The sequence below is a fragment of the Mycteria americana genome (genome assembly GCF_035582795.1).
Source record: "Mycteria americana isolate JAX WOST 10 ecotype Jacksonville Zoo and Gardens chromosome Z unlocalized genomic scaffold, USCA_MyAme_1.0 Scaffold_30, whole genome shotgun sequence".
In the NCBI taxonomy this organism is placed as follows: Eukaryota; Metazoa; Chordata; class Aves; order Ciconiiformes; family Ciconiidae; genus Mycteria; species Mycteria americana.
This window is the reverse complement of record NW_027445437.1, coordinates 2,286,720-2,308,935: the sequence shown is the minus strand read 5'-3', so window position 1 is coordinate 2,308,935 and position 22,216 is coordinate 2,286,720. Positions and strand designations below refer to the sequence as shown.

Genomic DNA, 22,216 nt, shown 5'->3' with positions numbered 1-22,216 from the left:
TAGAAATCACTTAATTTTCTAGCTTTTAGCAGATGGATCTCATCTCAGAGTTGGTGGGGTTCTTCATTTTGCTGAACAGATCACGTAATATCACTCTGTCCTGCTATTTAACACACATTATTTTGTCTTAGCGCAGCATCAAAAGCCTGTTGAAAAACTACCTGAGCAAGTTAGCTAGCAGCTCTGCTTAATATTTTTAATAGAAATCAAGACAACAGTGAGACTAATAACAGTGGGAATTCGTCTGCCATTGAAATCTCCTAATCCTGGGTTTTCTGTCTGGGAGCACTTCTGACTACGCTAGCTAACAGTGGAATTCACTTGACCTTACTTTAGATGCTTCCGATCTACATGTCGACACCTGAGCTGGTCTCCTAGGTACTGTTTATGGTCAAAAGATTGTTTTACTATGCGTTTCTGAGAAATTACTCATTTCTCAAAGCAGATGTCCACAACGGGTTGGATGAGTTTCACTCCGTTGCTGCCTCTGACCACGAAGGGAGCGTGGTGCACTGACTGAGAGGTAGTTAGCTACGTTGCATATCGCTAACGTGAGGAGAGATGAATCCCATCCGTTTATGTGCCTTCTTCTTCAGCACTCTGCCAGTGATGCGTAGCCGCTGAATTTGGGAGATTGCAGTCTTAATCCTACAGTTATGCATTCAGTTTGCCCCTCTGGCAGATTTTAAACATTTGGTGCTACTAACTCAGGACGCAGTCTCGTCAGATCCTGAGCACTTTCTGCTCCGGTTGAATTGATTCGAGCATATGGAAGTGGCAGCATCTGGGAGACTCTAGTCCTCGGACAATAATCTGGTTTGATTTTTTTTTCTGCACTCCTTTTGCAGTACTTTATTTCGTTCGCAGGTGTTTATCATTTACATATGCCCTGGCAAAAAGCAGCCAGTTGGAAGTGAGCTTGAGCGATGTGTTGAGGCAGCGTTGTATCCCAAGATTTTGTTGGTAGGAGCCGAGTCCTCAGGCTGGGCTTGAGCAGTGGGGGGCTTCGGGGATGGTGCAGTGCAGGCTGGCAAACGGGAATGAGAGCTGGGGAGTGAAATCGTCACGCCAGCACTCCCAGCGCTGTGGAGCTCTGGCCTGAGGATATTGGTTGCAAAAGAGTTCAGAAAGGAGTTCGGAAATGGAGCCCTTGGTGTCCTGAGGAAAGAACTGGGAAGTAAAGGTGTTTGCAAATGGAACGTTTTGAAGGATTTGCTCATGATTAGGCTGTTCTCCTGATTTAACCCTCTGCAATTTTGCTTTTTTCTTTTTTTGTTTAGTTGAAGTTTTTCTCCTCTGGAGTTTATAAAATCTCCCTTATTACTGGCTGCATTTTAGAAAATGTGATAGCTTCCAAAAGTGGTGCTGTAATATTAAAAGGTGTGTGGATAGTGTCTGTGAGCTAACCTGCTCCCCTTGGAGAAGAGGATGTTACAGCTGCGTTCAGTGGGGCCGGGATTTTCCTAGGAATATCTGAAAGCTCACTTTATTTTCCCTTTCTACCACACCCAGAGAGTTGGACATCAATATGAAGCGTAAGATGCAGGAGAGAGAGAGAAGTTCCTTTTATTTTTTAATGCCAGATGTGTTCAAATACTTGCTTTTAGCCCAACATACGTGTTTCAGATTGAACAAGGACTTCCATTTAATGTAACACAAAAAACTTGTATAATCTTACTGTGTATCATTTGCCATAAAGATGGAATTTCAATTAAATTTTTTGGAAGAAATAACTGAGCTGTGTGTCTTGAGTAAGAGCCCGTTATGATGGTATTTGGTGTCCTCTCTGTTCCTTTCCTTTTTTCTGCACCAGAAAGCAAAAGCACTCGGGCGTGGACTGGGCAGCGTTTTGATTCGGATCAGGAGTGAACTGTGAAGCAGTGATTCCCCCCCGACAGGGAGTCGATTCACTTTGTGCGCAAGAGGTTCAGACTCTGGATGCCTCTGGAAAGAAGCGCTCCAGACGTGCACCAAATGCTCCCGCTGCGCCCGGGTCTCAGCCAAATCCTATCTGAACGCTCAGTCCACGGAGCCAGACTAACGTTACCTGGCGTAGGGCCTCAGCGCCCGCTGAGGTACGCCGGTCTGGTCCTGATGTGCCAGATTACTTGCCGAAGTAGCCGAGCCGTGGTGGGTCAGTCCCTTAGGTTTTCAGGGGACGTAACGGCACTTCAGCCCTCAGGGCTCGCAGTCCTTCAGGCTCAAGTCGGCACGCGCGAGGGCAGAGTTCAGTAATGAAGCTCTGCGAGCAGCAGCCTTCATCTGGGTATTTATGCGTGTGTCTGAAAATGGATGTCCCCAGTAGTCCAAGCTGCTTGTTCTGCTCACGCAGACGTGTCTGTATACATAACCTTTCAGCAGTCAGTACGTTGGACGTGGTAATTTCACACTGCCCTCACCTCTGTGACTTCCCACCCGGGGTAAGAAACTCCAGTATCAGTTAAACTGGTCCCTTGGTGGAGGTGACGATTGCACAGCGAGGCTTTCGCACAGGAACCTGCCCACCTCTGGCTCGGAGAGCAGCGCCTGCCTTTATAGTTTTCTGTATAAGGGGTCACATTCGGCCCGAGCCTTTGTTTTGAAGGTGCAGTCTGCTCCCGTGTAGAGGAGCACCTTCAGGCTGGGGTGAGTTACGCCTCACCCTGCCCCTTCGGCTCTGTTTGCCACGATCTCGCTAAGTGTCCGGGGCAATGCCAAGTGATGCTTCAGGATGTGGAAGGGGATATAAAACACACGGATGCGCGTGGTGCGGTTTCCTCGTGCCGAGGTCCGGCTGCCCGCTCAGAGAAGGTGTGGAACTGTCAGCCTGCTTTCTGTGAAAACGCGGGGTTTGCGTGCTTTCTGGGAAAACGGGCTCAAGACGATGGTGAATAAAAGATTTGCACTGGTCTTCAATCCCACCTGTGATTGTTAATTTATTCAGTTATCTATTAACAGTCTCTAGGCAGCTTATTTCTTATGTTAAAAATTAAGTGCTTGATTGATTATTTTCTAGAACAGTGATGAGAGTTGTTGCGTCCTTAAGCTGATCCATTAGTGAGCGCTCGTTACTAGATTGCGATGGGGGAGAGAGTGGATGGATGGAAGCTGGGAAGAATGAAGGAGAGCGGTGATTTTACTTCCTTTCTTTCCTCCGGTGTTTCAGCCAGTAGCTTTGCCATTTTGCATTGGAATGGAGATGTTGGCGTAAGCGTGGCAGAACTTAAGCCATTAAGAACTCGCATTTATCTGAACCCAAAAGAATAACATTGTGGAAGCATTGGCTCGCTCTCCCTTTAGAAAGTTACAGTAAGGTAAAGAATTGCCAAGCATGGGTTAGTCTGCGGCCATCGCCTACCTGCTAGCTTTTACCTTCTCAGTTCCCAAATGCGGTAGCGGAGAGAGACGCTCCTCCGTGTTCGCAGGGGTGACAGGCCCTCCGCTGCTCTCGCGGCAGAGAAGCTGGTTTGGCAACTTCTCGCCTTGTGGTGAATCGGCGTGTTCCTGGTTTCTGCTGAGATTTGTATGGGGAGTCCTGACCTCGGGGGAAGCCGCTCACCCCTCTGCGGCTGCGGGTGGGCTCCAGGCGCCTCGGTGCCCCGCTGGGAGCCGCGGCGAGGGGTGCGCGGGATGGCACTGAGCGACGGGTGGTGCCGCAGGCGGAGGCAGCTCAGGCTCACAGCGGCTGCACGGGGCTGCGCCATGCGTATTTTCCCTAAACTCATCGTGGGAAGTTAAGGGATTGTCTTGGCAACAAGGTCACTTCGCGTTGGGTAGATGGGGTAAACCCATGAATATCCGTCCAGGTTGCAGGAGGATGGATATTCGTGTCCTGTTAACAGCAGGTGAGCTGGGCTCCCTGCTACCTACAGCAACCCCTTAGAAACAAAATCCAGCGTACCCGCTGCAAGTGCATCTTCGGAGTCCAAGGAAACGGCCCGTATACTTGCCAGTAACTGCAGAGGTAACACGTCCACCTGCTCTCCTCTTTTGCTGCTTTCCTCGTGGAGGACGGGCAGACCCTGAAACTGTGGCCGACAACCGGGTCCTCGCACCTTTACGCTCGGCACGGGCTGGTCGAAAGCTTAAACTGATTTGTACCTCCTGGCTGGGTCAAACCACCATCGGGACCATCCGAGCACGTATGGGCTGCGCTGCGTCTTTCATCTCTGAAAGGTACTCATCTTTTAGCAATATGACCTGCGGTGTGCTGGGCAGGTGATCTATTTATAATTCATAGCTTTCAAGCTCTCACGGGCAAGTTCTGCTCTTGCGCGTGGAGCACGGGGATTTGTAAATTCGGACCAGGTCCAAAATCTGCCTTTTGTTTTCCTGCTAAATTTGTGCTCGTCAGTAAGTGCCAGGAAAAGGTTATTTAATTTGCATCCGTTGGCCTGGCTGAACGGCATCCTTTACGTGACTGCCCGGAGATGGATCGTCTCCGAGACGCGCGGCCTTTTATCCCCCCGGGCTCGGAGGCTGCAGCGGGAGCGGCTGCCCGCTGACATCTGAACCCCAAAGGCCAAGAGATCACGAGGCCATAATGTGGGGAGAAAGCGCCGAAGGCGTCGCTGCCGATGTCCGCGGAGGAGGGGAGCGCGCCTGCGATCGCATCGCTCGCGGGGCAGGAAGACGGGCCAGAGGTCACGGGGGTGGGACAGGGACGCCCCGCTGCGTTTCGCAGTGCGCGGCAGAGCTGACGGCTGGCAGCGAAGGGTGTTTCTCGCCGGCCCCGAGGACGGCTGCGAGGGCTCATCCCTCCCGGGGCCCGGGCCACCGCGAAGGATGCGGAGTTCCAAGTCAAACCTCCGTCTCGTTACCTCGATGTCAAAATACATTATCCACAAAGTACTAAAGAGCAACGTTCCCTCCTGCTGATTTATGGCGAGGTTTCCAGGGTCTCTCAGAAATGCATGGGAAGACACATTTACACTCCCTAGTGGCGAGGAAAGCCTGACACAGCGGCGGGGAGCAGAAATACTCCGGTGGAGCCGAAAGCATAACTGCTGCACGTACGCTGCAGCGCCCGGAAAAAGCCATTACAAATGGCAACCTCTCCCCAAACAGTGCTCCCAGGCCGGGGGGCCGGGCACCTAACGCGGTGCCAGAAAGGCTTTGAAGGACCTCAAGCCGCAGAGCAGATGGATGCAGCTGAGAGGAGAGGGGTGGATGAAACCTCGTCCCCCGAGCAGCCGCGGCTGGGGCCGGGCTGCTGGGGACCCTGCAGCCGGCTGGGGACCCTGCAGCCGGCTGGGGACCACAGGCGTCGCCAACTCGCACCACAAGCGTGCAAACGCATCTCCGGCAAAGGGGAGCCTGCCCGAGACGGCGCAATGGCAGAGCTTCCTGTGAGCGCAGGATTCTGCTCGAGGCGTTCAGAATTTATGTTGGTGTTTGAGATAATATGCTGCTGTTAATTTTGGCTCGGGTAAATAATTTGAAGTCAATATACCTCCTTGAATAATTATGTCAGCATAACTTCGATCAGAAGACAGCCCGTTACATTAAACTGCAGCACTCTGCTTCCATTAACAGAGCTAGAGATAAACTGAAGATATTAAGTGAGATTTTGGGATCATTAAGCCTGTGCATATGGCTTAGACTAACGGTATCTTACGGTATCCTGCCAAACCATGTACTGCTTGCCAGCAGCGCGGCAGTGCCTCGCTGCATCGGTCTGAACTGCAGCTGCTACCATGGGCAGAAAGCACTCAAATGCAGCAAAATATGGCAAACCCCAGGTTTCTGTGAAGTCACTGGAAAAGCTCCGATGCTACGTAAGGTGGGCTCAGAATCTGCAGCGGGGACAGACGGGGCTCACACGTGCGGTAAATGATGTCCTGATGTTCCCCGCAAATGCGTTTGCTAATTGCAGCTCCCAGGAATTTAAGAGCGGGGTTGACGCCTGCTGGATGAGGGGGGTGTCCCCGTGCCAGAGGGCTGCGGGGGCCCCTGGGGCGAGGGGGAGCACGGTTCCGGCCGATGGCAAAGGGCTGTTGCGGGTGTTGCGCTCTTTCCTTCCCTCGGCTTTACGGTCAGGGCGGGGTCAGGACTGCAGTACCTAAACCACAAGCTCTGTAGGTTCGAGCATTGTTTAGAGTCAGCGTATTTGTATGCTCTCCCTCTGACATGGATGCTCATATAGACAAAACCCGCTACTTTCACAAAATGGAAAAACAGGAGGACGCGTCGCCGGGATTTTGCTGTCTGTCTGCTCTGGAGAACTCTCTTGACTTTATCACAGTCCGCGTTATGTCCAGGTCCCCTCAAAAGGCGCCCGAGGCAGCCGCGCGTGGGAGCGCGTTTTCCACGTTTCCCGTTTGGCACGGAGGCGGTGCGTCGTGCAAAGGCCCTGCTCCGGGCCGGTTCCTTCCCCGTGCTCCCAGCACGGATGCCTCCCTGCCTGGTAACCGGCGGGAGCTGAAAAGCTTGCCTGCAGAACATTGAGGTCTGTCAGTGGATTATTGGAAATTGAGGGGGATCTCGACGTGAGCTGGCTTAGCGGTATGGAGATCTTCTCTGATGGATGAAGTCAGCATTAATCCACTGTGTCTCGCCCAGGAGATGCTTTGCTGGCAGCACGGTGTGAGCACCGGCCCTGCCCAGAGACCAAAGGGGGACCCAGCAGTGGGAACCAGGAGCAGAGAGCAGGAAGGTGGTGTGAGTCGTAACCTCTGGAAGGATCGTCAACGCTTAATAGAAATCCGTGATGCCAACTGACGCGACAGCAATGCCGCAGTCAGCTCAGCTCAGCTCTAGGACGTACAATGTGCTGTGGAGGTGAGAAGACAAAGCAGATTTGGGGCTGAGGGATGGAGAAAAGACTGCTGTATGCAGAGCTGAATGAGAGGTGTCCCTGAGGAGGCTTTGGGAGCTTACGCGGGAGTGGCGGGCACCAGAATGGCGTTAGCAGCCATTGCAAACCGCCCCAAGTCCAACCGAACAGCCGAGCCGGCACGGCAGGATTTGTGATTCATAGTTAAGTTGCTACGACCGTCTGTTCTCACGGAGAGGACTGTGGGTCCTTTGCTCGGCAGAACAGAGTCTTGGAATAATTTACTGCTCATCGGGGACCCAGTAGCCCAAAACAGCTTGAAGGGGGATTGCAGCTTCTCAGCCAGGGAAGCGCGAAAAGGCCGTGCTCCTTCAAAGGGCGCGTGGGAGAGCTGCAGCTTCCGCCTGGCGTCCCGGCACAGAGCCCAAATGTCCCGGTGCTACAGGGAGAGGAACAATAGGAAGGACCCTGGAGAAAGGAGTTTCTCCTTGAATTCTGCACTGAGGAACCAGCCAGCTACCATGGGATGACGTGGAGGTTTGGACACCGGGTTTGGGGTAAGCTGATGTTTGCGCCTGAGGTGCTAGAGGGTGCAAGGAGTACCTTAATGGCTGCTGGCACTCTAAATCTTTTTAAAATGTCTGCATAGGCGAGAAGGTGCCTGGGGACAAACTTAAGCTTCGCCTGGCTGCGCGTGCGCGCGGCAAGTCAGAGAGCGTGCGCCCGCAGCGCGTCCTCCTGAAAGGGCCGGGAAGCAAAGCCCTACGGGGCGACCCGTGCTACGTGAAGCAGCCCCGTTCCCTTCGGGGCGGCTGCCCAGCGGTCCTGGGAGGGCCAGCCCTCCCGTGCGGCCCAGGGGCCCTTCCCTTGCTGCCGGTGCCAGCGGGCTGGGCCACCCCGGGGGGACGGGGTGGATGCGCTGCCGGGGGTTGTCTTCCTCCCGGGATGATGAGGAGGGAGCTATGACGCAGAATCCAGAGCCTTCGGTCGTTCTTTTCCTGTCATTTTTAAGGATGATCCATAACGTGTGAACATCACCCGCAATCAAGGCCTAATTACGTTTCTCAAGTGAGCACGCTGCATTTTCAAGGAAGCCTTAAACGAGCACTTAAGCTGTAATGCTCCTGAGTGCAGCGCTGCGGGATCCGGGGTGGCTCCGCATCCTGCGGCCTGCGCCGGGCTCCTCGCAGCCAACTCCCACAAGCGCTTTTATCCCAGAGTTATTGGGCCATTATGGTCTACGATTGTCTTTTACTGCCTTTGATTTCTTCTGTTGTCAGGCGTGAGGAAAGTGATGTGTAACATGATCCAAAGTGTTCTTGTTTGTTTTAATCTACTGTTTTAATATATTATGGCTTCCTGCCATTAGGCCTTTCTCAGATGGACCCTGGAGTCACTCGCGGAGGTTTTATATGTGCAGAAGCTGAAAGGCATTTTTCCAGTGGGTGCATCTTATGGCAGGCAGCGCTAATCTTGGTTTTTTCTCCTCTGCGTGTGTGCGTGCGTGTGTGTTGACACCGGTTGTTTCCACCTGAGCGTCGACAGTCCCGCTGTGGTGTCCCACCACGCTGACTATCACAAGTGGTTTTTTCCCCCTGATTCTTTTGCTTAAGCACCTCCGTGCCACGTGCTGAAAAAAAAATGCCAGTGGTATTGCACAATCTGCTGTTTTTCCCCGAAAGAAAGCCTTATAATGACACTTTGTACCAGGGTGCAGCTTTCCCTGCAGGCTGGCTTCCAGGCTTTTCCCCTAGGCTTCCCTACAAGGCTTCAAACCGGGGCTGAGCGTTTGGCTCGCAGAAGATGGCAATGCTGTAAGTTAAAGCCCCCGTTGCCAGCGCTTCCTCTGCAGTCAGGAGGGGCCCGTGCCCTGATCACCGCGGGTCCGGCACAGCGATCGTTACTGGCAAGTCCAGCCTGACGGATGCACTGCCGTCCCCGGCGCTGCTGTGTGCCGGCCTGCCCGAGGAGGAGGAGGAGGAGGAGGAGGAGGAGGAGAAGAGCGTGGCACCCGCTCCTTCGGGCTGGGCTGTGCTGCCGGGGGCAGCTGGGGGTGAACATTTCGGGGAGCACCCCAGGCTCCCCACCACGCACCGTGGAGCCCAGCCAGGGAGCAGGGGCACCCGCTGGCCTGGCCTCCCCGGGGTGCCCCTGCGTCCCCGCGATGCAAATACGTTTTTTTGGTGTGTTTTTTGTAACATTGGTTACAAAACTGAGGGTTTTTAAGGTGTTTTAACCTGGAATGATTGTGTGAGCCCTGGCAGGATGAAGAAGGAGCAAGTCGAGGGGAATTCACGGGAACGAGCTGCTCCAACAGGGACAGGGAAGCTGATCCCCTCACCACAGGATGCGAAGTCTGGCGTCGACCCGAGTGCAGATGTCACAACCCGGCACTGGGAAAAGCCACAAGAGGAGAGGGCGGCAATTCTTGTTGTGGGAGGTTTCCAGCTGCTGCCAGCCAGTGGAGGGGAACAGGAGAGGTGGCGGGAGGGAATGGGAGAGGTGGCGGGGGAATGGGAGAGGTGGTGGGAGGGAATGGGAGAGGTGGCGGGAGGGAATGGGAGAGGTGGCGGGGGAATGGGAGAGGTGGTGGGGGAATGGGAGAGGTGGTGGGAGGGAATGGGAGAGGTGGCGGAGGGGAACGGGAGAGGTGGCGGGGGAATGGAGGAAGTGGCGGGGGAATGGGAGAGGTGCAGTTGGGAGATGGAAGCAGCTCTGCTCCGGGGACACCGCTCCAACCGTCGCAGCTCCTGCCCTCCCTGCCCTTGGGTTGTCAGGAAGAGTTGGAAGAGGGCGTGCAAAGAAACACCACAGCTGTTTAACGCCGTTTTGCGTTCACACTGGTGTGTTTTGCAGGCCCAAACGTGACTCAAACATAAGCCGATAAACTGAGGTGGGTGAAGAAGAGTCTCACGTAGGCGCCATGGGTGCCCCACCGCGGCTGCCGTGCGCGGGCAGGAGCTTTTGCCGGGACTACGGGAGGATCCGGAGCATCGAATCCTCCTCGGTTCCTCGGCTAAGCGCGGCTGCTTCTCCATCCCCTGGAAGTGCGCGTTGCCATGTGCGCGGGGGGCCTGGCCGCGGCTGCTGGTGGGCTGTGCTGAGGATGCTCCGGCAAGTCTGGCAGGTGCCGGGCTGGATCAGCCCCCGTCCGGGGGGTCGGCGGGTAATGCCCAGCGTTCTCAGCACCACTCGCTGCTGCGGCACAGCCTGGCACCCGCCAAGGCCAGCGGCGTCAGTGCCGGTGCAGCCGGGCACCGGCGGAGCTGAAGGCGTCCCCTTGCCTGGGGGATTTTCTGCAGTTGAAGGAGATGCTGAGCGGCGTGCCGTACCGATACAGCACTGCAGCCCAGCTGAAATCCTGCCACACGCTCAGGCCATCCTTCAGCTTTTTGTCAGCTTAATGAAATGGTGCCGTTTCCTTCTTCCAGATGTGCCCACTGCTAAGTGCCTGGAAAATGCATTCCCAGGGGAACGATCCCGCAAGTGAAAGGGAAATGACCTACCGTGGGCTGCATTAGTCTTAGTGCCGTCGCTTTTATCTTTTTGCTGTTGAAGTGTTTTTACCCTTTCAGTGGTCAGCCACCCTCCCGGCCCTTCCCCGGGACCGGCCGCCATCCTGGTGGCACTCGCTCCCGCGGTCCTCACCGCCGCCTTCTCCCGGAGGAGACGCCTCCGCCCGGCCGGTTTGCTGCCCGCGGCAGAGCCCGGAGCTCTGCACGGGGAGGGGGCTGGGCAAAACGCGCCTAACCCGGCTTGTTCCTTCTTGCGCTCGCCGCAGAGCCTGAGCGCCGGCATCTGGTTTGGGCCAAAGCCAAATCTGAGCGGGTGGGCTCCCTTCCGCGGGTGCGCGGGGACAACGGGTTTAGGGTGAGGCTGCGTGGTCGCTGCCGTTGCCCCTGCACGTGGACCAGCCGGCCGTAGCTGTGAGGGCAGCGTGGGGCAGGGCGCTCAAAGAGATGCCCAGCCCCGTGGCTGGTGGGCGCGCGAGCTGCCGGCAGCAGGGGCCTGGGGGGGCTCGGGTCCCTCCCCTTCCTCAGGAGTCCCCGCTGCACCCCATGGCAGAGGGTGAAGGGGGAAAGGAGACCTGAATGGCAGCGTTCTGGGCTCTTTGACACAAAACGCTGAAGAGGCAGGTCCGCTTTTATTTGCGCCGGTAGCCACTCAGCAAAGTTAAATGAAGCAGCGTAAATGTAATTAATGGCAGAATCTGGCTCAGTGTCAAGAGAGAGAGATGAGGAGAATGAGCATGAAAATGAATTCTTCTGTGATTTCATTAACCCCAAGGTTAAAAATCGGTGTTAAGGTTAGATTCAAGATAACAAAACCCACAGTGCCTTTTCACCGGCGACGGTGCTGCAGCCGCCCCAGCTGCCCCGCGTGCGGCACACGGTGCTCGCCCGGGGACGGGGCACGGCGGCTCCCGGGGGGCTGCAGAGTCCCTCCCGCCCGCCCTGCCCTCCCCGGGCTACGCCTGGGTGCCCCGAGGCGGCGACCGACAGCCCAGCCCCTGCCAGTGGCTTCGGGGTGGGCGGAGAGGAATGGCGTCCGGAGTGACTCTTCCAACGCTGCCAAAAGGTTATGGAAGGGAAGGGCCATTTTTATGGGTTTCTCTTTTTTGGGATTCTCTTTTTTAAGGGCTAAACACAGGAAAGTGGTTTTCCTTGTTCATTTAGTTTTGCATTTGGTCTACTTACGATGAGATTACTCAAGGAGGAAAAAAAAAAAAGTCTTTCCCATAGCTGGAGTAAAACGAATGAATGAACGCAAACCTGGCCCTGAAATTTCAGCTGGAGGAACCTCCTGCTTCCTCTGGTAGTGCTGCTGCAGGGAACGAAGGTGTGATAATTCACTTGATTTTATGGTAAATTAAGATGCAGTGCATCATGTAATTCCATGATTTACATGGAAGGTGATTTCTTCTTTAACAAACATCTTCACTGCTGTAATGTAGACAGTGAGCTACCACCGACTGAACCAATTTTTGGAATTTTCTTGGGAAAACCAGAGGCCACTGGAAAAGGACAAGGATAAAGAAGCTGGGGTTGATGACCTCTGTCTCTGCTGGTCCCTCCTTCAGCTGGTTTGCCCTGGTGGCAGCGCGGGCCCCTCTGGGAGCAGCGCCAGTGACTGTTGCTGAAGGACGGCTGGTTCCTCAGACGAGTTACCCTCTGTGAACAGGACCTGATGCGTCCTGGCCAGGCTGAGGCAGGATTTTGCACACAAGTAATTAAGCTCTGCTTATAAATGCAGTTGCTCCTGCCTGTCCCACCTGCGAGAGCCAAACCCAACGCCCTCCCCCAACCCAGTGCGGAGATTAAAACTCCTGGGGAGAACGGTGGGAGCATGCGGGTCCCGCACCCAGGTACCGGCACAGCAGAGGAAAGACGGGCCGTGTTCCCGTCGCTTCCCCTCCAAGCGCTGCCAGCGCTGTCGCCCCCTGCCCCAGGGGGCCAAGACCCTTTTGGTGGGAAGAAGGATGCTCAGCAGGCGCAGCGCTCATCCCATTTTCTTCTCTTGCTCTCAGCCTCTAGAGCAAAGCCGTATCACCACCCTCTGCTCAGGAGCTATGGCGTTACCAGACGCGAATGCAGTGCTCTGTTTCATTTTCAGTCAGCCTGCATAATTATAGCATTTGTCTTTACAAAAGACCTTGAATACTCCCATGCCAGAGCCCGAAGTCCCTGTCGTGCAAAGATCCCTGAGCAGTGGCGCTGAAGTCAATGCGTATGCATCGTACCACGCATGATAAGCAGGAGGAGTAAAGGTTAATGCACTGGCAAGTCTGCGCGAGAGGAGACCCGGGAGAGAAGGTTTGTAAAACGCTCTGCTTGAGAAATCATCTGCGGGATAACGAAGCTCCTTCTCTCCGTGCTCTGGTTTGTCCCTATTCCATTATAATCATAGAATCACAGAGTGGTTTGGGTTGGAAGGGACCTTAAAGATCACCTTGTCCAGCCCCCCTGCCGTGGGCAGGGACACCTTCCACTAGATCAGGTTGCTCAGAGCCCCGTCCAACCTGGCCTTGAACGCTTCCAGGGAGGGGGCATCCACAGCTTCTCTGGGGAACCTGTTCCAGTGCCTCACCACCCTCATAGTGAAGAATTTCTTCCTTGTATCTAATCTAAATCTCCCCTCTTTCAGTCTACAGCTGTCACCCCTTCTCCTATGACTACGTGCCCTGGTAGGAAGTCCCTCTCCAGCTTTCCTGTAGGCCCCTCCGGGTGCTGGAAGGCTGCTGGACGGTCTCCGGCACTAGCTGCCTGAGCTCTGTTCATAGGAGAACGTGTCAGATCTTTTTTCAAGTACATCTTGCTCGTACTTGGCCAGATCCTGCACGCAACGTTAGCGTTTTCGGGACGCGGTCCTACGTCGGTCTGACTGTGCCGGGCTCTGCTTTCCCCTGCTGTACCCCTGGCAGCGGCGGCAGCCGGCGCCGGCGCCGGGGCCCGAGCAGCACAGCTCCGCTCCGCCCCGCCCCGCGGTGCAGGATCAGGCTGCCGTGAGCAGCTAGACACCGGGAAGGCACCTGGAAAAAAAACAGGAACTTTTCATCGCACAAGGAAGCAAAAGCGTTGTTTTCCTCCTTTATTGAACTTTGGCAAATAATATGTGTGTGGGGGTTTTACATCAATAGCTATAAATAAAAATTTGAAAGCAATGTAATACTTGTCATTAAGATAAAGGACATCTATTGGCACAAATCATTGAGTAAAAACCCTTTAATGATAAAATAACATTCACTCTTTAGCTACTTTATTTGTCTGAAAAACTCAGCTTACACTCAGTTCAACGTATCACCTTCCACAAAGTTAAAAAATGACATAAAATGACATAATAAAATATACCTTAAATTTCATAATACAAGTACCTTGGCAAATTTTAGCAAGCTGGACCATCTACTGTTGGCCACAGTAGTGAACATTGTCATCGTCTCACATACCCCTTGTTGCCTTTGGACCGAAAAATGCAGGTGAACTCAGCGTGTAGGTATTACAACAACCGCGTGTCGTCTGAGCAGTGTCTGGGATCTGCTAGCATGAGTTGAGTCTGCCGAAACAAATACCGAGTCTGCTTATTGCGGAAGAACATATAACGCTTTCTGGAAGATTAAACACTATTACAATCATTAACTGTCTTACAAAAAAACCTATTTAAAATTCTTGTATCCATTACTGTCTTTGGCAGATAAATAAGAAAAAAAAATAAACAGACTATATTACAAAGCTTTCATTATCACAATCTACTGCATAAGGCCAAATAAAAATATGTTTCTTTGCACTCATGAAAGCACATCTCTAATATATCCTTAATGACAGACAATATAAACACTCTACCGACGTTACTTCAGATGCCTTGTTAGAAGACTGCGACTTTCATCCTCCTACTCCCCAAGCGGCACTTTCTACGCAGAGTAAAGCGTACTGAGTAGTTGATTTGGCTTTATGTCCAGTACCATCAGTGAGTCGGGGTTACGTTGAGAGTCTGAAGCCGGACCCGGATATCAAAGACAATCGACCTGCCAGTCCGCTAGCGGTACTGTAAAACTGGGGCCCTTGAGCGTGGAACTGCTTTGGGACACGAGGGATAAATCAAAGGGGGTATGAAACATTTTAAGAAATCGGAACCCAGAGCAGAGGGTGGGGAGTGACGGGGCTGCCGGAGCCGGTGCTTGTGCTCCCGCCCGGCAGGAGCGCGGCAGCGGGGCGACCGGCTGGGCCGCGCAGGCAGGAGCGAGGCGAGGGGTCTGGCCGCGCTGCCCGGACCGACGCCCCGCGACGGGCTTGTCCCTAAGTCGTCTGCGTCCTGCCTCGCGCCTGCCTCGCCGCAACACGCGGGGTGATCGGCCTGGGCAGGAGCCACAGACGGGGCGAGGGACGTGGCCGAGGCTCCCGAGCACGCCCGCCGTGCCCAGTCCCCGGTGCCGTGCCCGCGGGTCTGCCATAAAGCCAAAGTAACTCCTGTTCCTGGGAAAAAACGCACAGTTGGCTCCGTTTTGAGCAAGACGTGTATTTTCAAGTGACGGACTTACGAATCGAATCGTCCGGGCACAAGCTGCTAGTTGGCCAAACTTTTCCTCTAATAAAAATTTAATTTAACTGGAATTCAATTTGAGCGTGTGCTTAAAACACAGACAGATGAGAACGGATCCAAGTATCAGTTCTTATCGGTACTGAATCGTATGAGGCAAAACTGTGCATGTTTTCACAGCTTAAATGTCTACACAACTGCGCCACAACTGCTAACAGATAACAGGCTCCATGCATAAATAAATACCATCAAACCAAAAGACCTATTTGCAAACGTGAAAAAGAAGTTGCCATTAAGAACCACGATGCGTCACACTGCTAAGGTTTTGCCTCATGCATAAGAACGGTAGCGCTGATTGGCAGCTGCTAATGATAATACTACACCGTCACACAGAACAATTAGCTGTTCAGACCAAGTAGCACAAATGTAGAAAATAATCTTTTTTTTTCTTTTTTTTTCAACAGAGCAAATTAACACAGATTGTTTCTTCAGCAAAATATGAAACTGTAAACTTTGGGCTCATTCTGCAACTTTTCCCCAATCCGTAATAAACAAAAAAACCCAACAGGAAGAAAGACTGACGTACATTTTTAAGCGCACCTTTTCCGTCTATTACAAAAGCACAACCTAAAACGTATAAAGCTTTTTCTTTTTTAAATCACAGTTACCAAAAAGAAACAGTGAATAATTTATTACATACGCTATAATAACATTACTCTAAACAACTATTCTCTATGAGGTATATCTGAGAAAATTCGGTAAGGGATTGCACGGTCTGCGTTGCCAACATGCCCGGTTTTATATTAAAGCTTTGGAACCATGAAGAAATAGAGAAGGAGAGGGAGAGGGAGAGGGAGAGGGAGAGGGAGAGGGAGAGGGAGAGGGAGAGGGAGGAGAGGGAGAGGGAGAGGGAGAGGGAGAGAGAGAGGAGAGGAGAGGAGAGGAGAGGAGAGGAGAGGAGAGGAGAGGAGAGGAGAGGAGAGGAGAGGAGAGGAGAGGAGAGGAGGAGAAGGAGAGGGAGAGAAGAAGAAGGAGAAGGAGAAGGAGAAGGAGAAGGAGAAGGGGAAGAGCCTTTGGTATTATTAGGAGTTTTGTTCTTTGCAGGGCTGCATTGCAAAGCACCACAGTACAAAAAGCCCACCAGGTACGATTCGGCGGCCCAGTTGAAGCTGAGGTATTCACAGGAAGAATAAAAAAAAGCACAGAGAGGTCTAGACTGGCAAAATCGTTGCTTTGGTTCAAGCAAGGCACTCGTCCCGTGGTAATGTCACACTTTGCAAGTGAAGCATGAGTCTGGTAAGAACCGCGATTGCTGCAGAGGACCCTGCCAGCTCTGGGGATTTTCTGTGTCCAGCCTGCCACCCGTCCGTGCTGTGCAGGGGGGGCCGAGGGGCACGGCGGGAAGGTTTCACCTACCACAAGGACGGAGCAGCTCCTCCACGCCCAGAAGGCATCCTGAGAATTATTATAGCTTTGTATTGAAGGAATATATATATATAGATATAAAAAGCACACTTGTCAAGTCCCTATCTTTCCCAATACAGACTTAAACCCAAAAAGAAATACAAACCAAAAGGCAAGGTTTAACGAAAGCGGAGCGTTTGTGTTGAGCTGTTGGTAATCTGTCTGCGTGAAGCAAAGGCCGTGCTCGGGCAGATTCCTTAGGGAAAGGCTCAAGCCCCCGCAGCAGACGGCGGCGCCGGCTCACGGCCCCCGGCCCACCCTGCGATGCGGTCTGCCGGGCTCCGCGCTGACGCGGGTGTCACCAGGGCGGGAGATGCCGGGGTGAGGGTCACCTGCCTTAAGTGGCATCAATTTTTCTCTTTTCAATCTACCTACCAGCCAGTGCTCACCTTCTTACTGTTTCCACTGCGGAACAGGCTCTGCTAACGGCAGGACTAGGGGGCTCTGAAAGAAACGCTGACCCCGTGTCTGGCCGGGCCCCCGGGAAGCTGCGGAGGTACAGCGTGGTGGGAAGAGCAAGCAGTGCCCAGGAGCGCATCCAGCTCATCGGAGCATTCGGTTCGGTCGTATAAACAGGATAAAACAGGCTAAAAGAAACAAGTGCTAAAGGGCACCGCTGATTCCCCAAAGACAACCAACCAACTTTTAAGTAATCACTTAGGAACATGATACTAATGGAGCTTAATGTAGCTTTGTTTCATTGCTAACTTGAGAAAAATAATTAATTGATTTTCATACGAAAACTGTAATTGCAAACAACAACAACAAAATGCGAGCAGGAGAGAGCAGCCTCCGTATCCGCTGTGCCCGCCGGGGCCATTAGAGACGCAGCGTGGGCCGGGCAGAACCGGCCTTCGCCCGGGCAAAGGGCTTGCTGCTGGCTGTCTAGGTGGCCAAAAGGAAGGAATGCCCCTCCCCTCAGGCCAGCCGTCAGCAGCGGGCTCTGCCCGCGTGGGGCCCACAGAGCAGCCCGTTAGGTTATCTTCAGGCACGGCACTGCTTGACAATAATAATCTCTACGGCTAATTGCTGCCGCCGCGGCGAATGACACCCACAAACGCTTCAGCAGGGCTTCTGCAGGCGGCGGCAGGCAGCCCCCTCTCCCCGGGAGCCGCTGACAGACAAAGCCCGCATTCGTCGCCAGGTCAACACAACGGCTCCGTCCCATCCACCGGAATTTGGCGTGGGGAAGGACGTGAAATGGTTTCACGTCTCCAAACATTTTTGGCTGGCAGGAAGGCGTACGGGAAACACAGAAAGTGTCGTCACCAGAACTGGCAGCTTCCACGAGCGGTATTTCTTTGGGTATCTGGGCTGCAGCTGTACATTGCTGTGTGTAGGCGAGAACAGTTGAAACTATAAAAGAGCACAAGCAAAATGCAGACCGCACAGAGAAAGAAATCTTTGGTATCTTTGGTATCATCAACACGATTAAAATTACAAATGGAAAAAGTCAGTGAGGTAGCCTCTTTGGTTCTCACTAGAAATAGAAAGGTTTTTTCTTTTTTTCTTTTTTCCTTTTTTTTTTCTTTTTTCCTTTTTTTACACACACAGAAGTTCGTTCTTGGAAGCAGCTAGTTTAAGGGTTTCTCTCTTTTTGCTTGGCGTGTATTATTTTTCCCCCAGCGTAAGTTTTAAGAAGCCACAAAGTTCAGGCAAAGTATCCCAGTGTCTTTTTTCCCTACTGTTTCTGAATGCACAGCTTTGGGTTGAATATTCATTGCTTGTCCTCAAAATTCGCTCTGTTGTTCTTACAGAAAATCAGCTGTAGTGCTTTGAAGGTAATTCTAAATAAAAAATAAAAACTATACGAGGGCATCCTCAGATGATGATGAATAAGTTAAATAAATAAGTTATATTATGAAGGCTTTATGTGCCATAATAAAGGTACGTCGCACTTTCTAATCAGACGGGAAGAGATTGACTTAAATAATTTAAACTTTGATATTTAAACAATTAAAATCAGTTAAAAGAAGAAATTAAAACTAGACTCCTGTTTTATGTAACTTGTTATTTTCCTCCCGTCTGTAACAGAACCGGGCTGCTCTATGAAGCAATACTAACTTTTAAGGGTATTTACTAACACAGGCTTTGCATCTCTGATGCGCTACAACAGTAAAATGGATAAATAAGCAAGATTGATCCGAAATGAATTCATAAATCATTGAATTAAATAGTTACAAATAACTAACATTGGAGCCTGATCCCGCAGCCTGTATTCAGGCAAAACTCCCATTGAATTTTAAAGCTAAAATGAAACTCAATGGGATTTAGGCTGAACAGAGGTTTCGGGACCTAGTCTAAGACTAAATTAAATAAATTACATTATTGATAGACAATATATTGGGTTAAAACCCACAAGTGTCTGGAAAAAAATAAAACCATTTTAAGCTTTGCCTTTTTAAAAAATTTAAACAATAAAAATTCCCCTTAATAAATAGGAAGGAGGCCAAGTATAAAGTTTCTGCGTGTCTTAAAAATACTTAGGTATTGTGACAAGCAAGAAAAACATTGGGTTTTGTCCGAAGCTAGCACACCCTTTGCAATACCATGTCGTTACCGTGTCTTGCTGTGGAAGAGGAGATCCCTATTCCCTTACGCAGGTCTGAGCGTAGTTTGCTGGTTTAGTCCTTCTCGTCTTTGGCTTCAGCTTTAGGTAAGAGAGATCCAGAATAAAGCTATTCAACCGAAGTCATCAAGCACATTCTTTGTTCCTTCACGGATGATTAAACAATATCCAAGGTTTCTTGAAAGTTGAATTCATCTTGGATGTGCCCATGGTAGTAACTCCAAGTACACGGTACGGAAGATGCTGGGATACTATCTGTGCATACTAGTCTTTCGTATCAGAATAAATAAAAGGAACAAGTTACATTACACGTCTCTATAGGTTCATAAATATATGGTATATAAACATAACATATCTATTTGAGGTTTTTTTTGTATGGGCAGAATATAGCATATATTCTGCTCATACACGTACATACAAATATATCTACCCACAGTATACGCTATCGACACTCCTCTTCTGAGATAGCTGCTACATAAAAGCCTACAAGAGTTGACAGTGAAATGGAAGACGTAACACAGGGCCATGAAAGATGCAGGGATAAAAAATGCAGCAGTATTTTCAGATGTTCAGATGAAAATGATTGTTGTCAAATACGGAGGAAACACGGGTGTTGACATATTTGCAATCCCCAGCACGGAGAAGCCTCACGCGTTTTGCTAAACAAGTGACGCAGTGCGGGCAGTAACATCAGGCTCGGTACTACTCGGTCCGTGTAATTCTATCGTTCCCAGTGTCACACTGCGGATCAACATTTGAAAGATCGAGGCGAGAACTTAAGCCATAATATTGCATAACGAGAACTTCCACAATTTGGAGAAAATTCATGATTTCACTGGATATACCTATTTTTATAATTCAGTAGTTGATCTGGACTTACTTCATTATGGCTATTGGGATGAACCCTGAACAGAAATAAAAAGGCCAGGTCTTGGCTCACAGACTTCACGAGAAGCCCAGGGCAGGCTCCTCGCTGCCTGTAAGGACGGGGGTACGCGGGAGGCAACACCACCAGTCTGTGGATGGCCCTACGTGAAGCGTCCCACGCGCCCATCTCTGCGGCGGGACGCCGACTGCCAAGCGCACGCCTTAGAGGACGCCTGGGACTCTCCTCGCCCGAGATGCACTCCTCTGCCTTCTGGCTGCAGTAAGGGAAGGGGAGGTAGGGGACGGCAGGCTGGGTTTCACTGGTGGTGCGTCATCTCCTGCAGTGGCTGCAAGGGCACTATGGAATGGAGCACGAGTAGAGCGACCGAAACCCAGCATCGCCTGACACTGCTGCAGATTGCGGGAGGACACTTGCAGAACGAGACGCTTCCCATGAGGGCAATGCCACGTTCAAAATGCACATGGAGAGGCTGGTTTCAGTGCACCCTCTTGGATGGGAATGAAGGTGAAACTTCAACATGACCAAACCTCCTCAGCTGGGCCCTGCTCTACAGCGCGCTGACTCAGAACTTCTCACTCAAATACCCGGAGGCATCGGTACGCATCAGCCCAGACCTGAACCATTTTTTGGTGGCTTTATTCCACGTCTGACTACAAGACTTCTTTGGATCATTTTCAAATCATGCACGATCTGTCTGGAAATCTGTGTTGAAGGATGTTTTGATTCCTGGAGCTGGTATGTGCTGTCAGTTTAGCTGTGAGGATCCTGAATTTACCTTTCCTGTCCTGAGCCAACAAGGCTTTTTGATTTTCTTTCTTTTTTCAAGTGTAAGCATTGGAAAATGACTGCAGCAGTTTTGCAAAGTAGTTAAAAAGAAGCCCTCATTTCAAGGTAGAGATGGAGCAAAATGGTACCGCTGCGCTCCAGCTCTGAAGATAAATTTGGACCTAGGTCTGTGTGTCATGATTTGGATCATCATGGCTTTGATCAACCAACATAACATGTCTAATATGTCAAAACGAACTACTGAACTGCCACATGAACTGCTGAAACCTCCGTTTCGGTTCAGATCGGGATCTGATCTCAGTCAGCCAGGCTGGGGCGGTGCTCAGCACTTACAATGACATAAATCGGTACACATATATTGCAAGTTTTATCCCTGGGGAAGAGAAAGAAGAGTGCAGGTTACTCAACCGCTTTCACATACAGAAGGATGGCTGTTCAAAGCTCTAGACATACAGGAGACCAACTCTACCTGACAAAACAAGTCATACCCAACCAACATGTTTTTCCTAGGTGGCTCTGGAGAGAGGAGATGTACCAGCGTAGTATCCCAACATCTTGCACTTGGAGTCCATGCAGCTCTTGGAGAGATCCCGTGTGGGGCAGAAACAGGAAAAACATAAATAAACCCACCCTTTTGGTTGCTCAAAGAAACAGAAGTGGTTACCTGTACACAGATCAATGGCGCTATATGCATTTAGTCATGCAAGAGGAGACAATGAACTGAAACAAAAGGAGTGAGAATCCTCATCTTTGGTATTGTAGCTGTTGAGGTTTTGGTTGCTCTGTTCCTTGTTCTTTTGAAAAAACTGCATAGGCACAAATTAAAGACAATCTTCAACTTTAAGATGACTGAGTTGTCAAATGAAGCAGCAATCGTACTGGCTTTGCTTTGTTCTCGTTCTTGTCAACCCTTTCTTTGAGATCTGCTTCCTAAAATGTCCAAGATGTCTGTCAAAACACAGTGTGTTACTCGTTTGCTTCCTGACGTGCTTCCTTGGTTTTTTATTTTCATTTTATTTTTAAATGGAACAGTTTGTTGCAGAAGAAGTAGGTGCAGAAAACGTTTCTTTGGTTTCGATTAAGTAGTACATAAAAAAAGTCTCAAGTGTCTCTAAAGAACCACGACCGCGCTTGGCTTGCTGCCGGGGACTCGGCCGGCGCCCCAGGAGGGGCCGTTCACTGGTAAGTGCGCACATCGAGCGGCTGCGGCCGTTTCGGCGGCGGGGGTCGGGGCTGCGAGGCGTGGGCAGGGCCGCGGCATCGGTGCGGCTGCGAGCGCGGAGGCCGCGGTCGGGGCTCTGCTGACATCGGCGGCCAGCGCCGCCTGCCCGCTCCGCTGCACGGCAGCCGCCGGAGGTGGAGAGAGGGCTTGGAGTTTGTGAGGCTTCCCCATCGCCAAACAACCGCCCGCACCAGCGATGACGGAAGGAAAATGGCAAGTTATAAACATCTTTGGCTTGCAGTAATCCTGTCTCTTTGGTGTGCTGTGTTCCCGCCAGCTTGGGTAACTGGTGGATACAAGGAACTTAAGGATGCAATAGACCTAGATGGCGTATTGAAGCCATATGCGGCACATCTAAAATGGTCGGTGGCATCTGAAGGGCTTGTTTCTGGTTTTTTCCTGCTTGAAAGTACCATAAAATACCCCCAAAATGAACAAAAATACATTGAAGGCTAAATACGTTTCGGTAACAAGGACGTTGTCGAGGAGAAACTAGATTCC

General features: G+C 51.5%; 1 protein-coding gene across 1 annotated transcript in view; it reads right to left on the bottom strand.

The window, feature by feature from the left end:
• Positions 1-22,216, bottom strand: part of NEDD4L (NEDD4 like E3 ubiquitin protein ligase) — a 564,086-nt gene that overhangs the window by 333,103 nt on the left and 208,767 nt on the right. The gene's annotated exons all lie outside the window — the stretch shown is intronic.